The sequence below is a fragment of the Pseudophryne corroboree genome, chromosome 5 (assembly GCF_028390025.1).
Source record: "Pseudophryne corroboree isolate aPseCor3 chromosome 5, aPseCor3.hap2, whole genome shotgun sequence".
In the NCBI taxonomy this organism is placed as follows: domain Eukaryota; kingdom Metazoa; phylum Chordata; class Amphibia; order Anura; family Myobatrachidae; genus Pseudophryne; species Pseudophryne corroboree.
The window spans coordinates 93642318-93660689 of NC_086448.1; the positions used below are offsets into that span (position 1 = coordinate 93642318).

Below are 18372 nucleotides of genomic sequence, written 5' to 3' on the forward strand. Positions count from 1 at the left end.
TCTGCAAATACTTACCTGGTGTCCGCTGACACCATCTCAGGAAAACACCATTACCATGCAGGCTTTATTAAATCCGAGACACTGATATTACACAGAGAGCACCGTGCAGGAACTGAATGTTATTGCTTGGCGTACAGCGCCACCCTGTAGACAGTCTAGAAAATTGTGCAAATTTAGTGCCAAAATGTTTCTTACCTGACAATCCTCAATGTTGGTAATTGTATTGTAATGATTGATGTTTGCCGTTATCAGATGCCTTAGTCCTAAGATTTGTTATGCTGATACATAGTGTATGTGTTTCACTCTAAACGCAATTGACCTTACATCGGTGACTAATCGCCTTCTTACAAATAAAATTGTTGCACCATCGATTTGTATTAGCCTTCATCTGTGGTGTCCTCTTTGGGGTGTCCATTCTTCTGCCACAGGCTCCTCTTGGAACAACTCGTGAGAGGTCTGGAACCAGCAAGCGTTGTCTGGAGAAAGCAGGTATGACTACTCCACCACAGGGGTGCTATTACAGATGCTGCACAAGACACTACCCCTGGTCTGATGCAAGACAACACAGCAAAACTGCAAGGGACTTATACAGTGTCACTGGGGACATATAGCAGCAGAGAACACCACCACTGTGACTGGCTGGTCTGATGCAGCATAAGACACTACACTGGACTGAGCAGCACAAGACAGCACTGGAATCACCACCCCACTTTCCCGCCCACACTGACACTGAGGTCACGTCCTCTCACTACACTCTCCGAGACTGGAGTGAAAATGATGGCGACTTGCGGCTCCTTATATGGAATCCAAACCCCGCAAGAATCCGACAGCAGGATGATGATGTTTTGCCTTGTTCTGGTTTCTGAGTCAGGCAGGAAAACCCGAGCCTGACTCAGATCCGGACTCGGGTATGGAGATTCGGTAGGGTTCGGATCTCAGGGATCCGAACCTGCTCATCTCTACTTTAATTGAAAGCTGCAATGATAGCACTAGAGATGTGTAGGTTCGGATTTACTCGGTTGTTAATGCCAGAATTAATGCATGTTCAGATTTATCCGAATCTTTCTTATTGGCTAGCCAAAACACGTGACATCCGAGAGCCAATAATATACCATTTTGAGATCCGGGTAAATCCGAGTAAATCCGGGTAAATCTGAACCAGCTCATCTCTAGATAGCACAAGGCAAAATTTATGGAACAAAACAAAAAAGAAATATGCCTGCGCTCAGTTTTACCTAGAGATGATCGGACTCATTTCTCCGAGAATCGAGCATACCCAAACTTCCGGGATCCGAGGGAATCTGAGTGCCCTTGCTCGGATTCCAAAATGAGGCAAAATGGAATCTTTGTTGGATCTTATGTGTTTTGGATTTACTATAAGTCCCTCCTGAGGTGATTTGGGCACCATTTCACAGAGGACGCCAGACAGAGAGCACATCCATTAGACTGCAAGCCAATAATCATTATAGCAAAACTGGTGCCCTGCAGACATACCAGAGTACCTCATAAGTTCCTCCTTAAAGGGCATAAGTTCCTCCTTAAAGATGTGGATTTTTTTGTCCAACTTGTGTGTAGTTCACATAAATATAAGCACTGTGCTGCGTTCACATAAATATAAGCACTGTGAGTCTGCAGTGTGACTTGTCATTTGCAATAGGTTCAAATAAATAAATACTATAGTCTTTTTTGTTCAACGTGTGTGTTCATTGGTATGGAAAATGATCAATCTACAGAGGAGCAGGAGCAGCAACCAAATACTAGTGCTGCAGCTGCTGCCACCAATCATGATGACAGTGGTCCTTCAATGTAATCTAAAGCCGATGCTCAAGGGTATCTGAAATAAAAAACAATATTTTATAGTGGTAAAGAAAATAAAACACCACTAATAAAGGCAAAGTTTACTGCAGAAAAACATAAAATTGGTTCTGCAACTGTCTTCATGTTCTTCAGCCTCTCATGACAATGGAGGTCCTTCTCACTCAGAGTGTATAAAATTTGTCAAATGAAAACCAGAAAATCAGTGCTGAAAAAAAATCCCACTAAGGCAGTAGAACAAACTGTGCATTCAGAAACGTCACAAATCCCTGAGGAGCGTCTATGTGTGATCCCAACCTTTCTGATACTGTACTCATAGAGAATCCTCCTTCCACCATTTCTGCACCCTTTGCAAATGCGGGGATGGGCAGCAGAAGTACTGTATAGCTGGTGACATAGAAATTGAGGATGCCACTCTGGATGTGCAACAGGATGAGAGGAAAATTTGTGTAGCTGACATCAGCGCTAATGAGGGTGTCGATGATGAGTCTGAGGATGTTGTTTGTGTAGTCAAGCACCAGTGGAAGCCGTTCTTGCCCATGGTAAGAAGGCCATCATCATTCGAGGGCATTAGACCCAAAAATCAACCTCTTATGTGTGGAATTATTTTTACCCAAATCCTGATAACAATTGTCTAGCCATCTGTAGCATTTGTAAAGCCACAGTAAGTAAAGGTAGGGACTGTAACCATCTAGGAACCTCCTCCCTGTTACGTCATTTGCAGCAAGTTCATGGAAAGTTTTTGGGAAATTCAGAAACTTATGTTAAAAAAATAACAACAAACAGTTCAGCATCAGCTACCTCCCTTCTCTCAGCTAAATCCCAGCACCTGCAATCTCCACCGCCAACACCTTTATCATCAATATCCTGACTAATGATCAGAGGTAGTCCTGCAGCCAATTTGATAAGGCTAGGTGACTCCTCCCCTATCCAGTATTCTGCAGAAGAATCTATGAGCGTTAGGCCTGCTGCTGCTGCTGGGGGCGGATCAGAAGGGGACCAGGGACCAAGAAGACCATTAGTAGTTTAAAACATCAATTGGCTGTTAAACAATCCTTTGCAAGAGGAAGCAAATATATGGTAGCTGTCACTCAGTTGCATAGCGGATCACTGACGCTATGATGGCTATGCTGTTTGTAGCCATTATCTGCCATTAATGCAGTGGGTTTTAGACAGTTAATTGAGGTCCTGTGTCTTCGCTGCTAAATTCTTGGTTCCATTTTACTAGAAAAGCAATTCCTCATCTGTACCAGGACGTTAAAATGAAAAAAAAATATATATATATTATTGGTCTACAAAATTCCATTGTACCCACTCTTCACTTAACCAAAGTTATGTGGACAAGCAGAACTGGGAAAACTAAGTATTATATAACTGTGGCACTGAATTCAGCAGCAGCATCTAACAATGGGAATAATTCAGCATGGATAGCTAATCTGAGAAATCGCAAATTGAGCGATTATCGAATGAGTGCACATGCGTAGCATTTGCATTGCTCACTTGCAAGGGGAAATAGCGGTAGAAAATGTGTACCGATCCTAATTGCTATGTAGCCACTGTTTGACTGAAAGGAATCCGGCGTTTCTGGGTAGAAACCCATCTTTTTCTGGGTGTGTCAGAAAAAAATGCAGGTGTGCCCAGGCGTTTTTGGGGAGGGTCTCTGATGTAAGCACAGACCACTTCCAGGCCAACTCAGTTGCAGATTACAGGCAGCCTAAGACCTACTTACAATTGCTCAGATGTCAAAAAATCTTTGATGTTTTGGAAATTGCGTATGCATCTGCAAATGGATAGTGATCTGTGATGCATTTGCAAACTTGCACGGGTGTTTTTTTCTTCCTGCCGAAGCAGAGCCTTTCTACTGTAATTTCTCAGATTAGCGACCCATGCTGAATTAGGCCCTATGTCAGCTCATGACCAAACTGAAGGTCCTCAGAGGCCAAAGTATCGAACTTGTAGAACTTTGCAAATGTGTTTGAACCTGACCAAGTAGCTGCTCGGCAGAGCTGTAAAGCCGAGACACCCCGGGCAGCAGTCCAAGAAGAACCCACCGACCTAGTAGAGTGGGCCTGTACAGATCTTGGAACCGGCAAGCCTGCAGTGGAATAAGCATGCTGGATCGTGAGCATGATCCAGCGTGCAATAGACTACTTTGAAGCAGGACACCAAATTTTATTGGGATCATAGAGAACGAACAGTGAGTCGGATTTTCTTTGACGAGCTGTTCTCTTTACATACACCTTCAAAGCCCTCACAACATCCAAAGACTTTGAAGTAGCAGAGGTGTCCGTCACAGCTGGAACCACAATAGGTTGGTTGATGTGAAAAGCGGACACCACCTTAGGAAGAAATTGCTGACAAGTTCAGCTTAATCCTCATGGAAAATTAAGTAAGGACTCTTGTGAGACAATGCCCCTATTTCCGACACACGTCTTGCTGAGGCCAAGGCCAACATTGTGACGGTCTTCCACGTAAGGTACTTTACGTCAACTTCCTGTAATGGTTCAAACCAGGGATGTGCGGTGAGGTAAATTTCTCAGGAGGCATTGGTTAGTAACAGAGCCAGATTTACACACAATATATGAGCCAAATGGTTCATGTGGGCATTACACACAGGTTCAGCAGTATAAACTACTGGAAATGTGGTGAGTTTTGATCAGAGATGGGCGGAAAAGATAAGCAGGTGAGGCACTGCCTCACCTGCCATAGACTTTTTACTCCAGAGATTTGACTATAAAATTGATTAGAATAATAGAAAAAAGATATTTTTAACATATTATTTGTATTTTTCATATACTTTATCCAGTTAAAACTCTGGCACAAACGTTATTATAACAGAAAAGGCTCTGCCTCACCCCACTGCATGTCACTGGTTCAAACCAGTCCGATTGGAGGAACTGCAGCACCAAATTGAAATCCCAAGGTGACATGGGAGGCACAAAGGGATGCTGGATGCGCAGAACACCTTTCAAGAACATCTGGACCTCAGGGAGAGAAGCCAATTGTTTCTGAAAGAAAATAGACAAAGCTGAAATCTGTACTTTAATGGAACCTAGGCGTAGGCCCACATCCACTCCCGACTGCAGAAAAAGCAGGAGAAGTACCAGATGAAATTCCACCGCGAAATATTGTCTGCTCTCACACCAAGAGACATACTTCCACCATATACGGTGGTAATGTTTAGACATTACCTCTTTCCTGGCTTGGATTATAGTCGGAATGACCCTCTCCAGAATCCCTCTCCTGGCTAGGATCAGCTGTTCAACCTCCATGCCTTTAAACGTAACCGCGGTACGTCCTGGCCCTGTTGCAGAAGATCCTCGCAAAGAGGTCGAGGCCACGGATCTTCGAGGAGCATCTCCAGAAGGTCTGCGTACCAGGCCCTTCTTGGCCAGTCTGAAGCAATGAGTATTGCTTGAACCTTTTCCCTTCTTGATTTTCAAAGATTTTTATTGATTTTTGGAATAAGAGTATCATAACATTCAACCAGTAAGAAACTTAATAAGTGCTCACCATTGGAGCCATGAGGATTTGTACTCTATTTACCTGGATACAAAAAGCAATAATTGAGTGGTTGTTCTCAACAAATCAAAACATAATATTAAATGGAATAGATGAGGTTAAGAGAGAACCCTGAAAGAAGATAGAAGAGATAAGCGAGTATCTAGAGACACAAGACAATGGAGGGAGGGAGGGGGGTGGAAAAGGGGGGGGGGATACATATAACCAAATACCATAGATCCATTGAAATCATATATAATATGAATGAAACTACGACCTGGTAATTGGAGTTATTAGGGTTAAGACAGGTTCCTCCAAATGTCCACTTGAATAGAGTCATCTAAAGTAGATATATATTTACTCCATTTCCTAATAAAAGAGTTGAGGGAGCATTCTGAGTTGAGTGAGAGTGTTCTTTTGTCAAAGTAGATTAGCTGAAGAAGTCTGTTCCGGAGCTCTCCAATAGATGGGGCGGTTTTTTGAATCCAATGTATCAGAATGAGCTTCTTTGCCATTGTGAAAACTGTGATTAGGAATGCTGAGGGCGAGCTCTCTGTCTTGGGGAAGTTCCAATCTTTAAAATTCAGGCATAGACAAGCAAGTGGGTTGAGATCAAGGCTTAGGTGTAAGATGCGGTTGAGAAAAGCTATGGTCTTGCGCCAAAACTTCGATATTTTAGAGCATGTCCAGAAACAATGGAAGAATTTGGCATTAGCCATAGAACATTTGTAACAAGAGCCAGGGTCATCGGAAGACATGTGTCTTCTTTGTGCTGGGGAAATATAAAACCTGTGTATAGTCTTGAAGTGGACTTCTTGGAGATAGGAAGATTGAAGTGTTTTCATGATTTTCGGATACTGGTAAGTGTTAATTATATCGGCTCCTGTGGCTCCAGGGATGTCGGCACTCCAAGCGGACGCAAGGTTAGCTAGATCAGAGTCATTGGTTGAATTTATTAGGAGAGCGTACAACGCCTTAGTTGAGGATTTAGGACTATTATGAGTTTTGAGAATGGGATCCAGAGGGTGGATTCCTTTAAGTGAGCTGTTTAGATGAGATAGTGATATTGTGTAGTGTCTAGCTTGAAGATATAGATAGAAGTGGGAATTAGAAAGGTCGTAGATGTCTTTCAGGGCAGAGAAAGTATGTATGTTTCCTCCAGGATCGAAGAGTTTCGATGCCAGATTAAGGCCTTTCTGGGACCATTGGCGGAAGATTGGGTTAGTTAGGGAGGGTTGGAAGTTGGGGTTACCCCAAAGTGGGCAAAAAGGTGAGTGTGTGTGTGTGGGAATCTAAGGTTTTTACTCAACTTGACCCAAGTGTTGTATGTGACTCTAAATAGAGGGTGATTTATAATGTTTGAAGGGATTAGATGGGCAGGTGTGTGTAATAAAGCACCCGGAGAAAAAGGGAAAAACAAGCATTGTTCTAGCGCCTTATCAGTGAACTTTGAGGTTTCCATAAGCCAATCTGCTATTATCCTGAATTGGGCCGTGATAGAATATATTGCAAAATTTGGGATGCCTTGACCGCCTTTTGACCTGGATTTGTATAGCTTTCTTAGGGCTAATCGAGGGCGTTTGCCCTGCCATAAGAACTGTGAGATTCTTTTCTCAAAGATGGAAAGATCTTGTTTGGATATGATACACGGTAGCAATTGTAAGGGGTAATAGATTTTTGGGAAGATTACACTTTTCAGAACTGCTGCTCTGCCTAGCAGTGATAAAGGGAGTTTTGACCACCCATCTAGTTGGGAATAAATTTTTGTAAGGAGGGGAGGGAAGTTCGCTAAGTATAAGGAGTGAGCTTCGTTTGTGATTTGAACACCTAAATATTTAAGTTGCGAGGTTTTTATGTGAAATTGGGCCAGTATCGGTAGAGAATGGAATTGTTTAAGTTGGTTAGATATAGGGAGAAATTCAGATTTAGCAACATTGATTTTATACCCTGCGAACGAACTAAAAGATGTAATTATCTTTAATATCACTGGGAGGGATTTGGCTGGGTCAGACATGAAAAGCAACATGTCGTCTGCAAAGAGGGACACTTTTAGTTCTAAAGAGGCAACTGTAATGCCGATAAAGTCTGGGGCGGATCTAAGGGCAATAACTAATGGTTCAATCGCTATGTCAAAAAGGAGTGGTGACAGGGGGCATCCTTGCCGGGTGCCCTTTTGAATAGGAAAGGGGGGGGACAGAAATCCATTACATGAGATTTGTGAGGATGACAATGTGTATAGTGTTCTAACGAAAGAAATAAAAGTGGATGGGATACCGAATCTCTCCATAGTGAGGAACAGATAGGACCAATGTACTAAGTCAAATGCTTTCTCTGCATCTAGTGAGAGAATTGCTTTTCCATTGGGCCCACCTGTTCCCCCCTGGCTCGTATATACTGCAGCCAAAACTTTACGGATATTTGTGAGGGGTTGTCTGCCCTTGATGAATCCTGTTTGGTCGTGATGAATTATTGACGGGAGGATAGGATTAAGGCGGGTGGCTAGGATTTTTGTAAGGAGTTTGTAGTCAGAATTTAAAAGGGAAATAGGCCTGTATGAAGCTGGCAGCGCTGGGTCTCTCCCAGATTTGAGTATTAATTTGATGATTGCGGAATTAAAATGGGGAGGGAGGGATGCGTTAGAAAGAATGGAATTGAAGACTGAAACTAAAATCGGAGCAATGCGTTCGTCAAATAATTTATAAAAGTCTCCACTGAAGCCATCAGGTCCTGGAGCTTTTGCTGGTTTTAATGTTTTAATGGCCTGAATAACTTCAGTTAGAGTGATCGGTTGTGTTAGGGAATCATGAGAGTCTGTAGGGGCTTGGGGATAAGTAAGCGTGTCCCATAAGGGGCTGGAGGGTTCGGAGTTTGGAGTAGTGTTGGGAAAGTCCATATTCAAAGGTATCTGGGGGTGTGAATATATGTCTGTGTAGTAGAGTTGCATGTTTTGGGAGATCTGTTTGTTGGATGTAGTGTGTGTGCCATCAGGTTGTAATAGGGGGTGTACTGTCATAGGGGGTCTGGTCCCGTTAAGGATGTTGGTCAATAGCTTACTAGTTTTGTTGCCGTATCTATGAAAGCGGTAGTTAGAATAGAATTGTGATTTATCTGATAATGCTTGGAGGGATTCTTCAAATTTTATTTTTGCTGTTAGGTATAAAGATTTGTTGGCAGGGGTGGGTTGTAAGCTATAGTTGGAGTAAGTTTCTGTGAGGGATTGTTGTAATAGGAGGTAAGATTTAGAGCGATTCTTTTTTTCCTTAAGTTCGAAGTTTAAGACCGAACCTCTTAAGACTGCCTTTGCGGTCATCCAATATAGGGGTGGGTTAGTTGCTAAGAATTGTTTGTTGTTATCATGGTAGTCATCCCAGGATTGTTCTAGATGATTAATGAATCTAGGGATTTTAGAGAGGTGAGCAGGAAATCTCCAGGATTTATGTGTAGATTTCTCACTTTGAGTTTTAATTGTAGTCCATACCAATGCATGGTCAGATAAGGTGATTGGTTCTATTCCCGAGTCGAGTATTTGGGTAAATAAATTATTAGAAAGAGTGACATAATCTATCCGGGATAGAGAGTGGTGTGCGGATGATAGACAAGTGTATCCTCTGTCTGTAGGGTGGAGGGCCCTCCATACATCAATAAGTTGTAAAGACGATAGGAGCGTGGGGATACCTAATTTTGGTAATGAGTGATGAGACCTTCTGGGATGGGATCTGTCTAAATGCGGGTGTGATATCAGATTGAGATCTCCTCCCATAATAAGATTGTCAGAGGAGAAGGGTAATAATTTACGTAATATCAATTGAAAGAAGGCTTTCGAATACGAGTTAGGAGCATATAGTGTACATAACGTGTAAGTGTTAGAGTATAATTTTATGGTGACGATAACATATCTGCCCTCTGGATCTGATTCAGATGATAAAATCTCTAGTGGGAGTGATTTAGAAGCCAAAATTGCTACTCCTCTGGATTTTGAATTAAAGGAGGAGGAAATTAGCAGGCGCCAGTTGAGCATTTGTAATTTGAGTGATTCCGGCTGTGTAAGGTGCGTCTCCTGTAAAAAAGCAATATCCAATTTTTGTCTGTTTAGATATATTAATACCTTGCGTCGCTTAGCAGGAGTACCGAAACCCCCAGCATTCAGAGAGCCAACCCGTATAGTAGTTACATTAGCGTGTGCCATATGGGGAGTGTCGTGGAGAAGGACGTCCTAAGGAACCTGCAGCAAAACCTGTATTGGAAAGGGGAACAAAAGGGGAGAGAACAAGAAGGATGGGGGGGACACGACAAGAGAGAAAGAGAGGAGTATAGGTAAAACAGAGATACAAACCTCATATTTACAGTTGTATCCGCATGTGTGTGTATGCGGTACTTCCGCAAATAGGAGAGAAAACAGTGTAAAATTGGAACACTATACATAGTGTTTAAATTTATCAAATCATCATAACGAAGCATAACAGGGGGCATCAATACCCTTATATATATTTGAAATAATCAGCCCTCATGGATAAAGCTATAGTGCAGGGTAATATCTGACCCATCCAAATCTATATTACCAGAGATCAGGCCTGAAAGTCCAGATATGAACTATTATGAATTGTTATATAAAGTTGAGGGTTGAAAAAGGGAGGGAAGGGTGGGGGGGTATAGCAGTATAAGACAAACATCCTGTGGGAACTGCATAGAATGGATGGAAGGGTTAGGGGGGGGGGGGGTAACCTTTTTGAAGAAGAGGCTTTGTAACGGAGTGTAGCATGGTGGGCACATCTCCTGAGAGAGGTGACCTCAACGAGAGACACTGGAAACTGGAGGTGTATCAGATATATCTTCGTTTTGAGACTGCTGGTCCTCGCTCCAGAATGCTTGTGCATCTTCCGGCGTGTTAAAGTCATAGTGTTTGTCTGCGAAGAAAATACGTAGGCGCGCTGGGTACATTAAAGCAAATTTCTGCTTAGCTGCGGCAAGTTGAGAACATATTGGAGTAAAGGCTTTTCTAGCTCTCGTGAGCTCCACTGAAAAGTCCTGAAACAGGTGAATGCGTTTGCCTTCCCATGTGAGGTTTTGAATCTGGCGCGAAGCCTTCCAGATAGCTACCTTGTGCAGGTAGTTGAGGCATTTAAAAATAACTACCCGCGGCCTCTTTTCTTGTGGTTTAGGAGGGGGGCCGAGTCTATGTACCCTTTCTATTATTAAGTCCTTGCATTCTGACTCAATTTTTAGTAGTTGCGGAAGCGTAGTGGAAACAAAGGTAAGCAGGTCCGGGCCTTTAACTGACTCCGGTATCCCTACTATCCTTATATTTGATCTCCTGGAGCGATTTTCTATGTCATCGACTTTATTCCACAGTTGGTGGTTTTCTTTCCGTAATAGTATAATATCTCGCTGGGCCCCTGACATATCATGGCAGACCGAGGCTACACGATGTTCTGTGTCTGTGACCCTTCCCTGTAGATGATGCATTTGTTGTGTGATGTCGGCTACTGCCCGCGTTAGCAGGGGTGTCATAGTGTTTTTAATAGCATCAACTATGTCCTGGTATGTCGCTGGGGAGTCAGGCTGTCGACGTACCTGCGGTGCGTTTTCATCATCTGCTGCTTCAGCTGCAGCTTTCTTCGAGGCCGGGACACTGTGTGTCGCTCCAGCGTCCGGCGCCATTATGGGGTCCGCGCGGCGCTTCTCTTGACGGCTCGTCTGATGTTTGGCGGCAGGCGGCGAGGCCAAAAACTTCTCCATCAGAGGGAGAAGTGGTCAGGAGGGTCGTGTAGCGAGGCTGTGGAGGCTCCAGGAGCCGTTAAGAAATGTATATTGCTGGGTATTGTGCGGAGGAGCACGATCACGCTGTGCTCTGCATGCAACCGGAAGCGGAAGTCCACCTTTTCCCTTCTTATTATTTTTAGAATTCTTGGGATCAGAGGAAGAGGAGGAAATATGTACACCATCTGGTAGACCCACGGAGTCGTCACAGCATCTACCGCCACTGCCTGTGGGTCTCTTGACCTGGAACAATACCGCTTGAGCTTCTTGTTGAGACGAGAAGCCATCACGTTGATTTGTGGATATCACCACCGATGTGTCAAGCACCGGTACACTTCTGGGTGAATGCTCCACTCCCCCGGGTGCAGGTCGTGTCTACTGAGGAAGTCTGCTTCCAAGTTGTCTACTCCTGGACTGAAGACCACCAACAACGCCACGGCATGTTTTTCTGCCCAGAGAAGAAATCTTGACACCTCTGACATTGCTGCTCTGCTTTTTGTTCCGCCCTGTCGGTTTATGTACATCTCCGCAGTAGCATTGCCCAACTGTACTTGAATGGCCTGATTCCGAAGTAGAGATGCGGCCTGCAGAAGGGCATTGTAGATAGCCCTAAGTTCCAGGATGTTTATTGGAAGGTTGATTTCCTGAGTTGACCATCTTCCCTGAAACTGCACCCCCTGGATGACTGCTTCCCAACCTCTGAGGCTTGCGTCTGTGGTTAGCAGCATCCAATTCTGAATACCAAACCTCTGACCCTCGACGAGGTGAGAAGTCTGTAGCCACCACAAAAGAGAGAGCCTGGTGCATGTGAAGATGCGATCCGGACTATTTGTCCAATAGATCTAGCTGGAAGGGTCTCGCATGAAACCTGTACTGAAGCACCTCGTAAGAGGCCACCATTTACCCCAGAAGGCGAATGGATAGATGCACTGAGATCTGGGTTGGCTTCAGGACAGCCTTCATGGGATGTCCTTAAAAAATGTTACAGGGATCGAGGTCGCAAACTTAAGGCAAGGACATCTAAGGTAAAATTTTCTGAAATATTACCTGTGCCATGCGCTAGCCCAGGGAGACAGAGGGAGATCAAGGAGGTAAATGTGTGGCTGAAGGAGGGATTTGTTTTCTTGGAAAATTGGGCACCATATTTTTTTGTCGCAATGGATTGCACCTGAACGAGGAAGGGGCAGCAGTGTTGCGGGGAAGGATGGTTAGAGGGTTGGAGGAAATTTTAAACTAGGTGACTGGGGAGAGGGATTAGAAAGATTTAGTGGGACGATCAGTGAGAGCAGTAATGAGGGATGTATTAAGTATAATGGGAGTGGAGAAGGGGGAGGGGAAAATAAGGTAACAAGGGTAAAACAAGGAATAGTAATTTAAGCAAGGAAACAGTAGAAGCAAAAAAACATAAAGAAAAGGGAATAACTAAACTAAAGTGCATGCTTGCAAATGCTAGAAGCCTATAAGGTAAAATAGGAGAATTGGAAATTATTGCATTAAAGACCAATATGATATTACAGGTATTACAGAGACATGGTGGGATGATTCTCATAACTGAGTAGCAAATTTTGGCAAAACCTCACCGAAATTTTTTTGTCGGATTCGGGTGTGTTTTGGATTCGGGTGTTTTTTTCAAAAAACCCTAAAAAACTGCTTAAATCATAGAATTTGGGGGTCATTTTGATCCCATAGTATTATTAACCTCAATAACCATAATTTCCACTCATTTTCAGTCTATTCTGAATACCTCACACCTCACAATATTATTTTTAGTCCTAAAATTTGCACCGAGGTAGCTGTGTGACTAAGCTAAGCGACCCAAGTGGCCGACACAAACACCTGGCCCATCTAGGAGTGGCACTGCAGTGTCACTCAGGATGGCCCTTCAAAAAAATACTCCCCAAACAGCACATGACGCAAAGAAAAAAAAGAGGCGCAATGAGGTAGCTGTGTGACTAAGCTAAGCGACCCAAGTGGCCGACACAAACACCTGGCCCATCTAGGAGTGGCACTGCAGTGTCACTCAGGATGGCCCTTCAAAAAAATACTCCCCAAACAGCACATGACGCAAAGAAAAAAAGAGGCGCAATGAGGTAGCTGTGTGACTAAGATAAGCGACCCAAGTGGCCGACACAAACACCTGGCCCATCTAGGAGTGGCACTGCAGTGTCACGCAGGATGGCCCTTCAAAAATATACTCCCCAAACAGCACATGACGCAAAGAAAAAAAGAGGCGCAATGAGGTAGCTGTGTGACTAAGATAAGCGACCCAAGTGGCCGACACAAACACCTGGCCCATCTAGGAGTGTCACTGCAGTGTCACGCAGGATGGCCCTTCAAAAAAATACTCCCCAAACAGCACATGACGCAAAGAAAAATGAAAGAAAAAAGAGGTGCAAGATGGAATTGTCCTTGGGCCCTCCCACCCACCCTTATGTTGTATAAACAGGACATGCACACTTTAACGAACCCATCATTTCAGCGACAGGGTCTGCCACACGACTGTGACTGAAATGACTGGTTGGTTTGGGCCCCCACCAAAAAAGAAGCAATCAATCTCTCCTTGCACAAACTGTCTCTACAGAGGCAAGATGTCCACCTCATCATCATCGTCCGATTCATCACCCCTTTCACTGTGTACATCCCACTCCTCACAGATTATTAATTCGTCCTCACTGGAATCCACCATCTCAGGTCCCCGTGTACTTTCTGGAGGCAATTGCTGCTGGTGAATGTCTCCACGGAGGAATTGATTATAATTAATTTTAATGAACATCATCTTCTCCACATTTTCTGGAAGTAACCTCGTACGCCGATTGCTGACAAGGTGAGCGGCGGCACTAAACACTCTTTCGGAGTACACACTGGAGGGAGGGCAACTTAGGTAGAATAAAGCCAGTTTCTGCAAGGGCCTCCAAATTGCCTCTTTTTCCTGCCAGTATAAGTACGGACTGTCTGACGTGCCTACTTGGATGCGGTCACTTATATAATCCTCCACCATTCTTTCAATGGTGAGAGAATCATATGCAGTGACAGTAGACGACATGTCAGTAATCGTTGGCAGGTCCTTCAGTCCGGACCAGATGTCAGCACTCGCTCCAGACTGCCCTGCATCACCGCCAGCGGGTTGGCTCGGAATTCGTAGCCTTTTCCTCGCACCCCCAGTTGCGGGAGAATGTGAAGGAGGAGATGTTGACGGGTCACGTTCCGCTTGACTTGACAATTTTCTCACCAGCAGGTCTTTGAACCTCTGCAGACTTGTGTCTGCCGGAAAGAGAGATACAACGTAGGTTTTAAATCTAGGATCGAGCACGGTGGCCAAAATGTAGTGCTCTGATTTCAACAGATTGACCACCCGTGAATCCTGGTTAAGCGAATGAAGGGCTCCATCCACAAGTCCCACATGCCTAGCAGAATCGCTCTGTTTTAGCTCCTCCTTCAATGTCTCCAGCTTCTTCTGCAAAAGCCTGATGAGGGGAATGACCTGACTCAGGCTGGCAGTGTCTGAACTGACTTCACGTGTGGCAAGTTCAAAAGGTTGCAGAACCTTGCACAACGTTGAAATCATTCTCCACTGCGCTTGAGTCAGGTGCATTCCACCTCCTTTGCCTATATCGTGGCCAGATGTATAGGCTTGAATGGCCTTTTGCTGCTCCTCCATCCTCTGAAGCATATAGAGGGTTGAATTCCACCTCGTTACCACCTCTTGCTTCAGATGATGGCAGGGCAGGTTCAGGTGTTTTTGGTGGTGCTCCAGTCTTCTGTACGCGGTGCCTGTACGCCGAAAGTGGCCCGCAATTCTTCTGGCCACCGACAGCATCTCTTGCACGCCCCTGTCATTTTTTAAATAATTCTGCACCACCAAATTCAAGGTATGTGCAAAACATGGGACGTGCTGGAATTTGCCCAGATGTAATGCACGCACAATATTGCTGGCGTTGTCCGATGCCACAAATCCCCAGGAGAGTCCAATTGGGGTAAGCCATTCTGCGATGATCTTCCTCAGTTGCCGTAAGAGGTTTTCAGCTGTGTGCATATTCTGGAAAGCGGTGATACAAAGCGTAGCCTGCCTAGGAACGAGTTGGCGTTTGCGAGATGCTGCTACTGGTGCCGCCGCTGCTGTTCTTGCAGCGGGAGGCAATACATCTACCCAGTGGGCTGTCACAGTCATGTAGTCCTGAGTCTGCCCTGCTCCACTTGTCCACATGTCCGTGGTTAAGTGGACATTTGGTACAACTGCATTTTTTAGGACACTGGTGACTCTTTTTCTGAGGTCTGTGTACATTTTCGGTATCGCCTGCCTAGAGAAATGGAACCTAGATGGTATTTGGTACCGGGGACACAGTACCTCAATCAAGTCTCTAGTTGGCTCTGAATTAACGATGGATACCGGAACCACGTTTCTCACCGCCCAGGCTGCCAAGGCCTCAGTTATCCGCTTTGCAGCAGGATGACTGCTGTGATATTTCATCTTCCTCGCAAAGGACTGTTGGACAGTCAATTGCTTACTGGAAGTAGTACAAGTGGTCTTCCGACTTCCCCTCTGGGATGACGATCGACTCTCAGCAGCAGCAACAGCAGCGCCAGCAGCAGTAGGCGTTACACTCAAGGATGCATCGGAGGAATCCCAGGCAGGAGAGGACTCGTCAGACTTGCCAGTGACATGGCCTGCAGGACTATTGGCTTTCCTGGGTAAGGAGGAAATTGACACTGAGGGAGTTGGTGGTGTGGTTTGCAGGAGCTTGGTTACAAGAGGAAGGGATTTAGTGGTCAGTGGACTGCTTCCGCTGTCACCCAAAGTTTTTAAACTTGTCACTGACTTATGATGAATGCGCTGCAGGTGACGTATAAGGGAGGATGTTCCGAGGTGGTTAACGTCCTTACCCCTACTTATTACAGCTTGACAAAGGCAACACACGGCTTGACACCTGTTGTCCGCATTTCTGTTGAAATAATTCCACACCGAAGAGCTGATTTTTTTTGTATTTTGACCAGGCATGTCAATGGCCATATTCGTCCCACGGACAACAGGTGTCTCCCCGGGTGCCTGACTTAAACAAACCACCTCACCATCAGAATCCTCCTTGTCAATTTCCTCCCCAGCGCCAGCAACACCCATATCCTCATCCTGGTGTACTTCAACAGTGACATCTTCAATTTGACTATCAGGAACTGGACTGCGGGTGCTCCTTCCAGCACTTGCAGGGGGCGTGCAAATGGTGGAAGATGCAAGCTCTTCCCGTCCAGTGTTGGGAAGGTCAGGCATCGCAACCGACACAATTGGACTCTCCTTGGGGATTTGTGATTTCGAAGAACGCACAGTTCTTTGCTGTGCTTTTGCAAGCTTAAGTCTTTTCTTTTTTCTAGCGAGAGGATGAGTGCTTCCATCCTCATGTGAAGCTGAACCACTAGCCATGAACATAGGCCAGGGCCTCAGCCGTTCCTTGCCACTCCGTGTCGTAAATGGCATATTGGCAAGTTTACGCTTCTCCTCAGACGCTTTTAATTTTGATTTTTGGGTCATTTTTTTACTGATCTTTTGTGTTTTGGATTTTACATGCTCTGTACTATGACATTGGGCATCGGTCTTGGCAGACGACGTTGATGGCATTTCATTGTCTCGGCCATGACTAGTGGCAGCAGCTTCAGCACGAGGTGGAAGTGGATCTTAATCTTTCCCTATTTTTTTAACCTCCACATTTTTGTTCTCCATATTTTAATGCGCACAACGAAAAGGCACCACAGGTATACAATGTAGATGGATGGATAGTATACTTTATGTATGACGACGAGTTACTGAAGACACAGAGGTAGGTACAGCAGTGGCCTACCGTACTGCTATATACAGTATAATGGACCCGGTGGACACTCAGCAGACTGCGTTTATAGTATTAAAAAAAAAAGACACCACAGGTATACAATGTAGATTGATGGATAGTATACTTTATGTATGACGACGAGTGACTGAAGACACATAGGTAGGTACAGCAGTGGCCTACCATACTGCTATATACAGTATAATGGACCTGGTGGACACTGTCAGCAGACTGCGTTTATAGTATAAAGAAAAAAAGACACCACAGGTATACAATGTAGTTGGATGGATAGTATACTTTATGTATGACGACGAGTGACTGAAGACACAGAGGTAGGTACAGCAGTGGCCTACCGTACTGCTATATACAGTATAATGGACCTGGTGGACACTGTCAGCAGACTGCGTTTATAGTATAAAGAAAAAAAGACACCACAGGTATACAATGTAGATGGATGGATAGTATACTTTATGTATGACGACGAGTGACTGAAGACACAGAGGTAGGTACAGCAGTGGCCTACCGTACTGCTATATACAGTATAATGGACCTGGTGGACACTGTCAGCAGACTGCGTTTATAGTATAAAGAAAAAAAGACACCACAGGTATACAATGTAGATGGATGGATAGTATACTTTATGTATGACGACGAGTGACTGAAGACACAGAGGTAGGTACAGCAGTGGCCTACCGTACTGCTATATACAGTATAAAGGACCTAGTGGACACTGTCAGCAGACTGCGTTTATAGTATAAAGAAAAAAAGACACCACAGGTATACAATGTAGATGGATGGATAGTATACTTTATGTATGACGACGAGTGACTGAAGACACATAGGTAGGTACAGCAGTGGCCTACCATACTGCTATATACAGTATAATGGACCTGGTGGACACTGTCAGCAGACTGCGTTTATAGTATAAAGAAAAAAAGACACCACAGGTATACAATGTAGTTGGATGGATAGTATACTTTATGTATGACGACGAGTGACTGAAGACACAGAGGTAGGTACAGCAGTGGCCTACCGTACTGCTATATACAGTATAATGGACCTGGTGGACACTGTCAGCAGACTGCGTTTATAGTATAAAGAAAAAAAGACACCACAGGTATACAATGTAGATGGATGGATAGTATACTTTATGTATGACGACGAGTGACTGAAGACACAGAGGTAGGTACAGCAGTGGCCTACCGTACTGCTATATACAGTATAATGGACCTGGTGGACACTGTCAGCAGACTGCGTTTATAGTATAAAGAAAAAAAGACACCACAGGTATACAATGTAGATGGATGGATAGTATACTTTATGTATGACGACGAGTGACTGAAGACACAGAGGTAGGTACAGCAGTGGCCTACCGTACTGCTATATACAGTATAAAGGACCTAGTGGACACTGTCAGCAGACTGCGTTTATAGTATAAAGAAAAAAAGACACCACAGGTATACAATGTAGATGGATGGATAGTATA

At 44.5% G+C, this 18372-nt stretch overlaps 1 long non-coding RNA gene across 2 annotated transcripts in view; it reads right to left on the reverse strand.

The window, feature by feature from the left end:
- The window catches only part of LOC134927263 (uncharacterized), a 191139-nt gene that overhangs the window by 57043 nt on the left and 115724 nt on the right, over positions 1–18372 (reverse strand). The window contains exon 7 of one of the 2 annotated variants that reach the window (XR_010177589.1): positions 1797–1834. The exons of the other annotated variant lie outside the window; for it this stretch is intronic. This is a non-coding gene — a long non-coding RNA (uncharacterized LOC134927263). Of the gene's footprint in view, positions 1–1796; positions 1835–18372 lie in introns of those variants that run through there. 2 annotated transcript variants of the gene reach the window in all.